The sequence below is a fragment of the Phyllostomus discolor genome, chromosome 4 (assembly GCF_004126475.2).
Source record: "Phyllostomus discolor isolate MPI-MPIP mPhyDis1 chromosome 4, mPhyDis1.pri.v3, whole genome shotgun sequence".
NCBI lineage: Eukaryota > Metazoa > Chordata > Mammalia > Chiroptera > Phyllostomidae > Phyllostomus > Phyllostomus discolor.
In genome coordinates, this window is record NC_040906.2 from 33,301,887 (window position 1) to 33,315,188 (window position 13,302).

The following is a 13,302-nucleotide window of genomic DNA, read 5'->3' on the forward strand; positions in this document are numbered from 1 at the left end:
AATCACATTTATTATTCTGGTTGCTTGGGTAAAGTTTTGAGTATCAAAAGGCAAATGATAATAACAACAATAACCACATATTTTGGCATGGTATAACATCTTATATGCTGCTTAATGTCCTTCCTTATCACTGATATTAGATAACTGTAGCCAAAGAGAAATGGAGAATTGTGACAATGTTCTGAAGTTTTTTTAAGGGGAAAATTTCAAGGAGAATTAGATCTATTATTCAAGTAATTATTAAAATTTTATGTTTTACTTATTTTTGCTTGAACTGATCTTGTTTTTGACTTTAACTATGTATATGCAATAGTTACATCCCTCAAGAAAAATAAAATGAATTGGTGATGTGGATAATTATTCACACAACTTTTCTTTACACTGTTTTTAAAAAATCCAGAAGGCACTTGCCTCATTCTTCACTACCGTTTTCTCATTTCATTCATACATTTCCATTGCACATAATTCTTTCACTGGCCTCACTTAAGATTTATTTCTGAATATATTTGTATAAAATAAATACTTATATATGCAATCCTACAGAAAATTATATACATTTTCTGGTTTATTGTGAAAGAGCTCATTGGTAATTATAGCTACATTGGTAGTAATTTTTCTTTAGATTGAATGAAACCTACATTTTGAGAAACTATGAGGAGAAATTACTGATTTATGACATACTTAGGAAGATACAGACTATTTGAAATGCTAAGATAAAGAACATTTGAACATTCCAGAAAAGTTCAAAGGAGAAGGTAAACTATACCTGTATCCCTGAAATTTCAACACTGAGAGAAAACCATTCACATATTTTTAATGTATGATCTTCCAGGATTTTTACACACACACACACATTCTTTAAACATTCTCTTTAACTGTGCTAGATGATTTGATCAAATCAAGCACTCTTAACAAGAGATATTAAAAAAAAGTGGAATAGTACAGTGAATGAAAAAGGATATGGCTTCAACTCTCTTACCTCTTTCTCTCTCCTGTGGTCCAGGGAAAGATAAGCTCATGGACTATGCATTTTCCTCTTAGGATGGTTGAAGTGGTGCTTTCTAGAACACACTTTGGTTGAAGTGGGTGTCCTGCCTCCTTTTGGTAGTGGGCAATGCTGGAAAAGTTGAGATGGATCATCTTATCTGAATAGCTACAGTTCACTTACTTAGTAATCCATTTTCCAGAGACCTTGAACCTCCTTATTAGAGGACTATGGCATGACTCCCTTTGTGAGGAAGCGGGCTTAGAAAGAATGCCTGGGGAAGACCCAACCATTGTCTATTGCATCACAGAACAGAACTTTTCAGACTATTGGCTTTAAGTCAATGAATATGATTCAAGAGATGGTAAGTAGTTGACTTTGTCTTATTTGGAACTTTTTCAGCATTTGGAGACCGTAGTTGACATGCATGCATCTCAATCTCTGATTATATCAGCAATATTTTGTTTTTAGGCAGCCTCACTGTCTCTGGTTCCTACAAGTCCCTATGATCAGATGGAGGGTTAGAGTTTAGAATTTAACTTTGGCTTGGTTATCTATCACACATATATCTTGAATCTATTTGCCCTTTTACTTTACCCTGTGAATTACTTAAACAACGTCTGCCCTTGTTTTTCTCACCTTACCAAGCATTCTCAAATAGAAGGGCTATTGCATTTTCAATACTCTTTCTGAATCATACTGTTGGGACTCAATTGACATTAAGATCAGGACTTTACCCAACACTAAAACACCTATTAGTATATTGACACATAAGAGTTTTAGTTGTTTGCCATATGTTGGGTTATTTCCAGCATGGATGTACTTTTGCTAATCCCATTGGCTAGTACTAGATCTTCCAGGGACATTGTTTACACAGAAAGCAGCAGATCAGGTATTTTTTTTGTGTGTGTTGGGTGATGTCAGTAGTGAGCGGGTAAACTTCTAACACACACACACAATAAACATCCTAAGCAAGCATTCCATTTTTCCCACACAAGGCTCTATTTTATAGCCATCTCCCAATTTGAATTAATAAATAATAACTTGTTACAACCTTTGCCTCATAGGTTTGCCAATATAACCTATGCACCGTCACTGGCTACTCTCATTTTCTTCTTTTTAATTTTTAATTTTTATTTATTTTTAAATTTTTTACCTTACATGTTTTTTTACTGTTGTTCAAGTACAGTTGTCTCCATTTTCCCCTCACCACTCCTCCGACCCTCATTTTCTCCTTGTTTGTAGATCGGATAGAAATCAAGGAATAGGTCCTGAGTTCAATGCCATATACCATCTTGGGTAGTCTTCAAAGAATTATAAGTGGGTGCTTATATTAAAAAATCTAGGAGGGATTGTAGGTAAAATCTAGAGTAACATTCACAGTTCATTTCACATAAAAACCTAAAATGACCAGAAGCAGGCATGTTATTCACATTACAGGAATAGTTGTAGCTACCTGAAGGCAAACCAAGTAATTATTTTGCAGAAAGAACTCAACTGTAAGTGTGTACATCTTTTAACTTGGAATAGTTTTGCTTTAGTTTTTACTCTTCTGCCTGCCCAGTTCTATTTTCTTCCCTATTGTATTTGGCAAAAATCTAGTAGTAAAATAAATTTTGCAAGCATGTCTCCACTTGCGTGTACTGAACAAATTATTTAGAAAAAACTAAATAATAGAAGGTTCTACTATGTCTTTTCTATGATTTTGTGGTTTTCTGAATTATTTCATTCCCTGGAATATATGAATAATTATTTTATAAAATAGATTAAATAGAAATAGTTTGATTTTTTTGAGGTATCTTTATACCGCCTTCCATAGTGGCTGCAATGGATCTTCTTTTGACCCAGTGATCCTCCTTCTGGGAATACAAGGCCAGTCCAGAAGGTATCCATCCATGTGATATGAAAAATAGAGACATTTATTGAAGAAGATACAAGACATAGTCATATGACAATGGCACCTTAGTTCCCTTCAAAGTAGGCACCTTGGGACCTCACACAGTTCTCTCAATCACCATCAGCTGCCCTCTTGTATTTTCCTGAATCTCATTGATCTTCAGAAATCTCTTCCCTTTCAAAGGTGATTTTAATTTTGGGGAAAGCCAGAAGTCACAGGACACCAAATCTGGGCTGCAGTTGGGCCAAGTCACCTAGGTGAGTGGATGTTTCACCAAAAAATTTTGTATGATACATGATACATGAGCTGGTGCATTGTTGTGATGAAGTCTCCAATCACCAGTTGCCCATAGCTGCAGCCTTCTGAATCATCCAAATAGTTTCCACGGTGGAAAGTTCAAGCTTAAAGCAAAGTTTGATGCAGATGTTTTGCTTTACTCGCTCAGTCATTTTGAATGCATCAGCCACACAATACATATGCTCACTATATGTCATCTACTGTCCCCACTGACTAGTATAGTGAAGTCATCATTGTTCACACATGTGCATTCTAGTCCATTCTCTTTGGCTGCCAGGTCATATCAGTGTCATGCAAACCATTCTTTTTATATTAACAATGGCTGGACTTTTTCCAGACAGACCTCCTGTATCCTAAGAAATCCAAAACACTAATTCAAAAGGACACAAGCACACCTATGTTCATTGCAGTGTTATTCACAATCATCAGGATATGGAAGCAGCCCAAGTGTCCATCAGTAGATGAGTGTGTAAATCAACTGTGGGACATTGACACAATGGAATTCTACTTGACCATAAAAATGAAGATAATTTTACCCTTTGCGACAGCATGGATGGACCTGGAGAACATTATGCTAAGTGAAATAAGCCAGCCAGAGAAAGAGAAATACCATGTGGTTTCTCATATGTGGAATCTAAGGAACAAACTGAACTAACAAGGAAAATAGAGACAGACTCATGGGTAGAGAACAGGATGACAGCTGTGGGAGGGATGGGTTGGGGTCAGAGGGATTGAGCAAAAAGGAAAAAGGACCCATGGACATAGACAACAAGGCAGTGGTTTGGGGTGGGGAAGGAAGTATAAGGGGATAAATGGTAATGGAAAAATACAATAAAAATACAAATAATTTTAAAAAGGAAAAAAGGAATAGGTTGAATCACATTCTTGAAATTAAACCTTTCTTGATTTCTAATAGATTCCTTGGATTTCTTGGAATAATCCTAGCAAGGTTCTCTAAAAAGCAGTTTTCAAAACCAATGGGGTGTCCTGAACACAGAGGAATCTATCCAAGATTAAAGTGGAATTAGGGCATGAGGGAAGATATATTTTGCAAAACCTTCAAAAGCTATTGTTTTTCAAATAGATTTGACTGTAATCTGTTAGATGCTACAGACATCAAAATGTTAAAGAATCCAAGGGTAGTGTCGCAGGTTTGATTCCCAGTCAGGGCACATGTCTGGGTTGCAGGCCGTGACCCCCAGCAACCGCACATTGATGTTTCTCTCTATCTCCCTCCCTTCCCTCTCTAAAAATAAATAAATAAAATTAAAAAAAAAAGAATCCAAGGATGATATTTCATAGTTTTTTTAAATTTAATTTTTAGAGCATTTATTTCTCAGTAAACAAATTAAGGACATGTGTACAAAAGAGCAACCAATGGGGCAATTATTGGTGGTTCTCATCTTCCCTGTGCAAAGGTGAAGATCAGTTTAAAAACAGAAGGTGAAGGTTTACACATATTTTATCTTTAACAAATTCTGTCACATTAAAATTATTTAATCTTCCTTGTATACAATTTATGGATTGATGAGTGAATCTATTAATATAGAACATCTTTCCTGACTGTAATTATTGGGCTATATTTTTTGTCTGCATACTGTAGGCAACCTTAGTCATTTTATGTGTTTTCTTGAGAAAAACCTTCAACAAATGAGTGACTAAGTTTTATATTTTTGTTCTTAAGATTGCACACATTTGCTTATCTGGTCTATTGTGTATATGGTTAATGTCTACAAAGTGCTAAAACATAAATTTTATGCTCTTTTGGACAGTTGAGTGCTTTATCTTCTGATATACCAGGATTAAACCCTAGGTATTATCTTATCTAGTGAAAAGCCATCTTGCCATCCGTGATGCAAACATGAAGCAAGTATATTGATCTTACCTGACAAGTCTAGATGTTGGTTCAGATACTATTGGATGTGAGTACAATTCTTTTCTAGAATTATTTATTCTTTCTCTGTATAAAGCAATGCATTTCCCAGAGTATATAGGGGTACCACAGATTTCTTAAAATAGTACTCCAACTTTATTGCAATTATTTGTTGCAGTCTATTTAGGTTTGGTGGCCAAGAATAAAAGTTTGTGCTTGAATATCTTTAATTTATGGCATTTTGAATCATTCTCTATACTTTAGTTGGAATATAATATTTTTTGGAGCAAGAATCATATGGTATCTAGTTTGATTAAATTTTCTACATTATTGTACTATTTCTAGAGTAGGAGTGGAGGGATGTAGCACAGAAACAATTTTAATAGCATTAGGGGTTTATGTGAATGCAATACTGGGTTAAGCTAAGGGGGAGTCATACAGAGACTATGGTCAAATGGAATAATGCTGCTTTTGGCTTAATGTTTTGGAACATCATAGTTTCATAAGTTTATACAGAAATGTCCAGGCAGCACTCATGGTATGGTGTAATGTGGACATAGAGAGAAGATAAATGCTTGCATGAATGGTGAGATTCTCATATTAGGAAGACATTTCATCTGCAACCAAAATGTTCTCACCTCAGGAATAGGATGATGTGGAGAGTGATTTCCCAGCTCCAGCAGCACTGCCCAGTGGTCTGCAGCAGGAACCAAGGGCTATAATAAGCAAATAATGCAAATCACTGCCAACCAAATAAATTCTACCATTGCCCATGATTAGTAACGGATTCAGCTCATTTTGCAGGAGGCTCTGTAGATTAAATTCCAACTCAGAAATGTACAGCTTGATCAGTAAAGTTTGTAAATGGCTTTATAGATGAGGGATGCCATTCCATAGTAAAGATTCACTTCAACTGCTAACACATTAAAAAAAGAAATCCACAGCTGAGATGTGTTTCAGCTTGGAAGCAGGTGCCCAGATCTGTTATAAGTTAAATGGAATCAGTGGAGTATACTTACTAAGAGTACAGTCTAAAAGGACAGCAAATGATATATAGTGAGAGTCCAATTTATTGTATACTACAAGTTAGCAAAGTAGGCAACCATCGGACAGGTATGATGTGAGACTAAACAAAGACATTGAACTTCATCAGAAATAATGATGATGATGTGGCATACAGGATATCTAAAATTTACCCTTGACCTTAGTCATTCTTTCCTGGGGGGTGAGTATGTTCACAAGGAAAAATGACATATAGGAGGAAAGTGCAACATCATTGTTGTCTGGGCCAGGGTCCTCAACCACAGTGTAGAGCACTCTTGTAAGCTGATCTGTGTCCATGTTTTCCTGAACACAAGTTAGTTTTATAGTTTCATATTGAAAAAGGCTGTAGGTAGGTTAGGCTTACTCACAAATCCCACATACCAAAGAACAAAGAAGTCAAATAGGTGAGGAGAAAGAAGAAGGGTATAAGAGAGAGAGACAGAGAGACAGAGAGACAGAGAGACAGAGAGACAGAGAGATATGTTGGCATGGTGAAGCTCACCAGTTTAAGTGAGCTTCACCTTTAACGCACAAACTAATGCATTAGTTTTATTAAATAAAGACATGCAGAGGGAAGCAGCTGGAATATCTAGCAAATCACTTCAGTTGTGAAAAGCATCATTCACAAGAGCCACCCATTTACTGTGCTATCTCCCTACCCTCTTGTGAATGTATCCAATGTGGTGTAGAGAGAGAGTCAAACACATTTTGCCTCCCAGCCCTGGCCTCTCCTTTGCACTGCTGATTGGTCTATTGAGCTGTCTACCAGCAGCCACACTTGGAGGTTTCACCGATTCTCAAATATAAGATGTTTAAAGACTCTTAATGTTTTCCACCAATTATATTCTTATCCCTTTCACACCCCACCCCATTAGTTTTTCTTCTTTCAGTAATGTACTCTTATCATCCTCTCAGTTGAGCAAGCCACATCTGTGAATACCATCCTTAATTCCTTTCTTTCCCTCAGACTTCACGTCCAATTGATCAATTCAGCTTACCAATTTTTCCAACCAGATATGCCTCCGAGGTGGCTGTCTTAAACTTTGATAACATCCCTTTGTCCAGGCCGACATCCTCTCTTCCTGGGACACCTGCAGCGGCCTCCCTGAGTCTGCTTTTGATCCTTCCAATCCATCCTCCATATGGCAGAGTTACACTCTCTTTTTTTTTAATTTTAGAGAGAGAAAGAGAGAAAGGAAAAGAGGGAGAAAGAGCAACATTTCCATTTATAATGTGTTGTTCCACTTATCCATGCATTATTGTGTGCTCCCCAACTGGGGACAGAACCTGCAACCTTGGTGTATCGGGTTGATGTTCTAAGCAATTCAGCTACCTGGTCAGGGCCAGAATTATGCTCTTTTTTTTTTTCTTTTTAAATTCTAACCTGAGGATATGTTTATTGATTTGAGAGCGAGAAATAGTGAGAGACATTGATGTGAATGGGAAACATCCATTGGATATTTCCCATATGTGTCCCTACCAGGGATTGAACCCACAACCTGCATATATGCCCACTGGGAATCAAATCCTCAACCTTTTGGTGTATGGGACGACTCTCCAACCAGCTGAGCTACCTAACCAGGGCAGCATTATACTCTTAATATGTAAATCTGGTTATGGCCTTCTGCTGCTTATAACACTTGTGGCATTCTGTTGGACTCAGAATCATGACCTAATGTCTTATAATAGCCTAAAGGGCACTGCATGATGAATCCCTGCCTGCCTTACCCTTCTCCCTTTTGCTCACTGTGCTCCTGACATTCCGGGCTGCTTTAACTTCTTCAGATATGCCGAGTTTTTACCAAGCTCGTGGTCTTTGCCCACATTTTTTCTCTGCCTGGGCCATTCTCCCCCACCTCTGCCCTGCCTACATCTCTCATTACTAAACTCTACTGAATCCTTCTGGACCCAATCTACATGTTACCTTTTCAGGAAGGCCACCCCTGACCATATCTGAAATGGGTCCTCAATTCTCATTCTCATTCTGCCTATTTTCTAAGCAACGTGTTTTTTTTCCTTTCATAGCCCTTAGCACATCTAATAATTATTTACTTACTACTCTATGTGCCTTATTTCCTAGAAATAATAAACCATATCGGGACATTTGGTGATTTGTATCCAATCACAAATAATATTGTCCTTTTAATCCACAATCTTGTCTCATCAGCTGTCTAAATAACACCCAGTCAGTCTACTTTTTGATCATCAGTTTTGGTGATACTATTCTGCTCTAATCCCTCTCTATTCATTAACCAGTATAGACTCTCAGATGTCCATGAAAACATAAACTAAGGTGCTGAAGTTTTATTATGAAGGGTCTGGCACACAACATCCCTTTTATGACAAAAATCTTTCATTAAAATATCATAAACATGTAATTCTGTAACATAACAATATCATTCAAGAATACCATATGACATTTAGGTGAAATGTTCAAACTGTTGTCCATTTTGTGCGAGACATTCACATACCCGACCAACCACACTCAAGCAGGCGTTACTTATGCTGAGCTCTGTATAATATATCATAGGTGCTAAAGTTTTTTAATTTAGTAAACCATAAGTAAAGTATGGTTTGCAAGGACTATATATAGAGAGTGGGTTTCAGTTAGATTCCATCTTCTTACACACGTGAGTGATATTGTACTATCCATTGCAGGTACTGAAACAAATAAGTAAAGATCAAATGACTAAGAATACTACTGGAAATTAAACTATGTTTTGTGCATGTTGAAGAGTGATGTTTCCTATATGAAACTATGTTTCCGGAGAGACACCGATGATTGTGTTTAGTCATTGCAGACTGGTTGGATTTCATATAACTAGTTATTACTGCCTTCATTTATAATAATCACATGCTGAATGACTGCATAGTCAATGAATTGCCTTTTGAATGTTACTCTACACACAAAAAAATCAAATACTGAGTGATATAATCTAGAGCCAACAGATAACTAGGAATCTGGAAAATGTTAACTTTAAAATTACATTCCTAGTTTAAAAGTTCATTTAACTTCCTCTGTTCCTGTTTTTTCCATCTTTCCTTCCATCCCTTGACTTCTTTTCCTCTTCCTTTCTTTCTTCCTTCTGTCCTCTCTGTTGTGGTTTTGAAGGGGAGGGGTCACTGGAGAAAGCAACCATAGTCTACAAAATGGTTTACAATATTTTTTTTACTGTTGTCTTGATTTATGTGTTGCTATTTAAATTTCAATAGTTTACTCTGGATGGCAATGGTTATGGTGTTTTCAAGACTTTGATATTTATTTATTACTTTTTTAGCATTATAAGAAAAAAAGATGCTAAAAATAATTATAGTTCAGTTGAAGACTTTTAAGACAAACTAAAGCAGAATTTTAATGCTATAATATCAAGCATGAAGAACAGTATTTGTATTTGATGTAAAATTTGACTTCATTCATTCATTTAAAAATAATTACTTAACAACCATTGAGTATCAGACATTGACTGATCAGACTGTATTAGGCATTGGGTATATAATGATTAATAAAATAAAACATGTCTCTAGTAAAATATATTTTATATGCCTAGAAGACATAAAATAAACATTCAAACCTGTCAGTGGGTGGTTAAGTGCTATAAAAACAAGCAAGCAAGCAAGCAAAGGTAGGGTAAAGGAAACAGACCCTATAGGTGGGTTCATATGTGTATGTGGGTAATAGTATTTTTTAGAGAATATAATGACTTTAGAATGGAGATTTGAAGGAAGTCAGAGTGTAAGCCATATGAGCTATCTTGGTCAAAAGCATGCACAGAAGAGGGGAAAGAGTGAGCAAAGACTTTGGAACACAGGAAGGAAATCAGTGTAAGGAGAGAAGAGCAGAATAGGGATAATTGGTGTCAGAAGGTGGGAGATGAGATCAAAGTGATAGTGGAGGCCTATCCCATGTAGGATTTTGTTGGCAAGGTGAAGAGTTTAGATACTATTTGGCAGTATATGAGAAGCTATTGAAAGGTTTTGAAGACAATGGTTGCAATCCTGTAGTATTAAATGATCTATATCTAAGAACAAATCACACCTACACACATTTCCATCATAAATAGGAGTATGGCAATCAATTAGTTAGAATGAAAAATGTTAAACATAAGTTTAAAAAACTCCAAATAGAGTGCATCATTTATTATGAATCTCTCTTCTTAAAATCCTTGAACTAAATATGTCATTTATAAAACTAATCTGTCACAGTTTTCATATACTAGTGGTAGAGACAGAGAATATGACCATTCTCATCGGGGAGTCTTGACTTCTACTGAGATAATCTTTTTGATGGTTTTGGTAGAAGGGGACATTAGAAAATATTTCTAAATGAATATATTTATTGATAAGAAAAATATGAGTTTTATTTTGCATTTTAGAAGCTCCATGTTAAGATATTGGTGGTGAATGCACATGTGAAATTAAAGTCAAAATGGCTTTCTGTGAAGAGCACCTTTATAGACCTGCCATTTGTTTGGCAAATGGCATAATGTCAATTACTCAACATTGCTTATTTCATATATTTAAAAACACAATTGTTAGGACTTATTAGACCTACATATACATTTATACATTGCCTAGTTAAATGATTCTTTTTTATTATTTTTAATTGATGTATTTCTTCTCCAAAAATAATTTCTTATTTATTTATAAGAATGCAGCCTTCTTTCAATGTGACCTCATAACTGATTCAATGGTGAGAGGGGGAAAAAGGCAAGTTAAATCTGTTTTGATGACTTTGCCTTTGAAATCCTATGATAAATTCAAGACTGAGGATTGAGAGTAGCAATCAGAAATTATGTGGACTCTTTTAAGCAGAATTACATTTCACCGACACAATCCAATAGGCTGGGTAATGGAGAAAGTTCATAATAACTAATTGCTGCTATATCAATTTTAATATCCATCCACATTTTGAGAACTTGATATATCCCGACTCTCAAGGGTATGCCTATAATTATGCTTTTGAGGTGTTCAAGTGCTTTATCACAGGGAGACACTTGAATTCCAATGTAAGAAGGTTAATTATTTAGAATATCCTTGAAAACATTCTTGGGTATCAGTGGATTACATGAAGCCACCTTGAAGTGACTACAGAAGTCCCAAGAAAGATAAATGTAAAAATCAATGATTTGTCTATGATGAGTCTCAAAGGACTGCTTTGGAATATTAATGATATTAGCTACTAACCCTGTTTTCCAAAACTGTTTAAAAATGTTATTTCTCCCTCTAGCAATGTATGCCTCTGGAGGATTGTGCTTAAATCTAGCTAAGATTTTCAATTTCCTGACTTCTGCTATGGGATTAATCCATATAAATCATTTGGTGATGAATAAACATGGCTTGTGAGCCATGTGTGTCCCTCTGTGGTCTTCAGTGTATGACTTCATGATTACACATCCTTTAAATAATTATAAGAATGGGTTGTCAGTATTTTGAACTATTAATTAGAACACTTTTGGTTTTAGACTATCCTTCATATTTAAAAATCTCATGATAGAAAAACTTATGTGACTTTATAAGCATAAATTGGTAGAAAATTTGAAGTTTCGGTAGTTTACTTCCTTGCCAACAAATTAGATATCCACAAAATATTTATGGACGGGATGTCCCTGGGCTACAGAATGCATTGTTAACTTCTTATTAACATGTCCCCCCTCTTTATATGTAAGTGTGCATTCTTCAGTAAAGATGAGAAATATCTTCTAAAAATACAAAATTCACTTTTTTAGTGTATGTAATGACAATGAAGCCTATTGTTTTCCCCCTATCTATCCTAGGTTTTAATTCCTCTTTCTCTTCAATGTTATCAGTGGTCCAAACAAAAGTCTTCCTCTCTCACTTCCAGGACCCCTTCTCCTTAGAGTTGCAGTTCTCCTTAGGATTTCCAGTTTGGCAGCAACTGTAGCTCACGACGGAACTTGGCTCTGGGTAGGTAGCAGGTTGCATGACAGAACTTGGCCAGAAAAATATCCTACATACATTGTATTTAAAATATCTTTTTTTGTGAACTCCATTAGTTTAGGTGTAGGGGAAAATTTATTAGGAGGGTACTGACATATTGCACTGAATCCTGAGAGGGGTTGAACAACCAGGAAGGAATTGGGGAATCTCTGAAGAGAATGTGTGAGTCTTCCAATTAAACAACCCACTGATGCCTATTTTCTGTGACTGTTGGTAAAAACCACAAATTTCTGGGAGAATTTTATTGGTTAGCTTAAGGTCTAGAGGTCACCCCTGGTCAGTAATTTATGGCTACACATTGGGTCTTTTGGTAGATGTGCTAGAGATCCATCCCTGTGGATCAAATGCACTTCTCTGTAAAGAAGGAAATGATAGTGAGTCAGACAGTCAGCCTACTACTATGCTCTCTTTTAGTTTTTTCTGCTGTTCCTAAAGAACCTGGACTGCCTCAGTATTGTAATCCTCACCCATAGTAGTAGCCACACTTTATATATCACAATGGATGCTTACCTATTGTCCATTCTTTGATACTCTATATGATTACTGAGTAAGGAGAGGTTTCCTGGAATTTAAGCATACTCCACAAGGTGACTTCTCTCTCAATGTCATTCTACTCTTAGGTTTTTCATTGCTACTACTATATAACTCAATGCTACTAATCATCAGGTAAATGCAAATTAAAACCACAATAAAGACCTCACACCTGTCAGGAGGCTGTCAATAAATCAGCAGTCAACAAGTGTTGGAGAAAAGGGAACCCTTGTGCACTCTTGGTGAGAATGCAAATTGGCGCAGCCACTGTGGAAAGTAGTATGGAGTTACCTCAAAAAATTAAAAATAGAACTGCCGTATGACCCAGCAATTCCACTCCTGGGAATATATCCAAAAATACCTAAAACACTAATTTGAAAGAATATATGCACCATTCCCCATGTTTATTGCAGCATTATTTGCAACAGCCAAGATTTGGAAGCCCCTCAAATGCCCATCAGTAGATGAGTGGATAAAAATAGCTATGGTACATTTACACAATGGAATACTATTGAGCTGTAGAAAAGAAGAAAAACTATTTTTTGCAACAGCACAGATGGACCTGGAGAGTATTGTGTTAAGAAAAATAAGCTAGTCAGAGAAAGATACGTACCATATGATATCACTTATATGTAGAATCCAATGAACAAAATTAACTAACAAACTAAACAGAAACAGACTCATAGAGCAGACAGACAGCTGTGAGAGGGGAAGAAG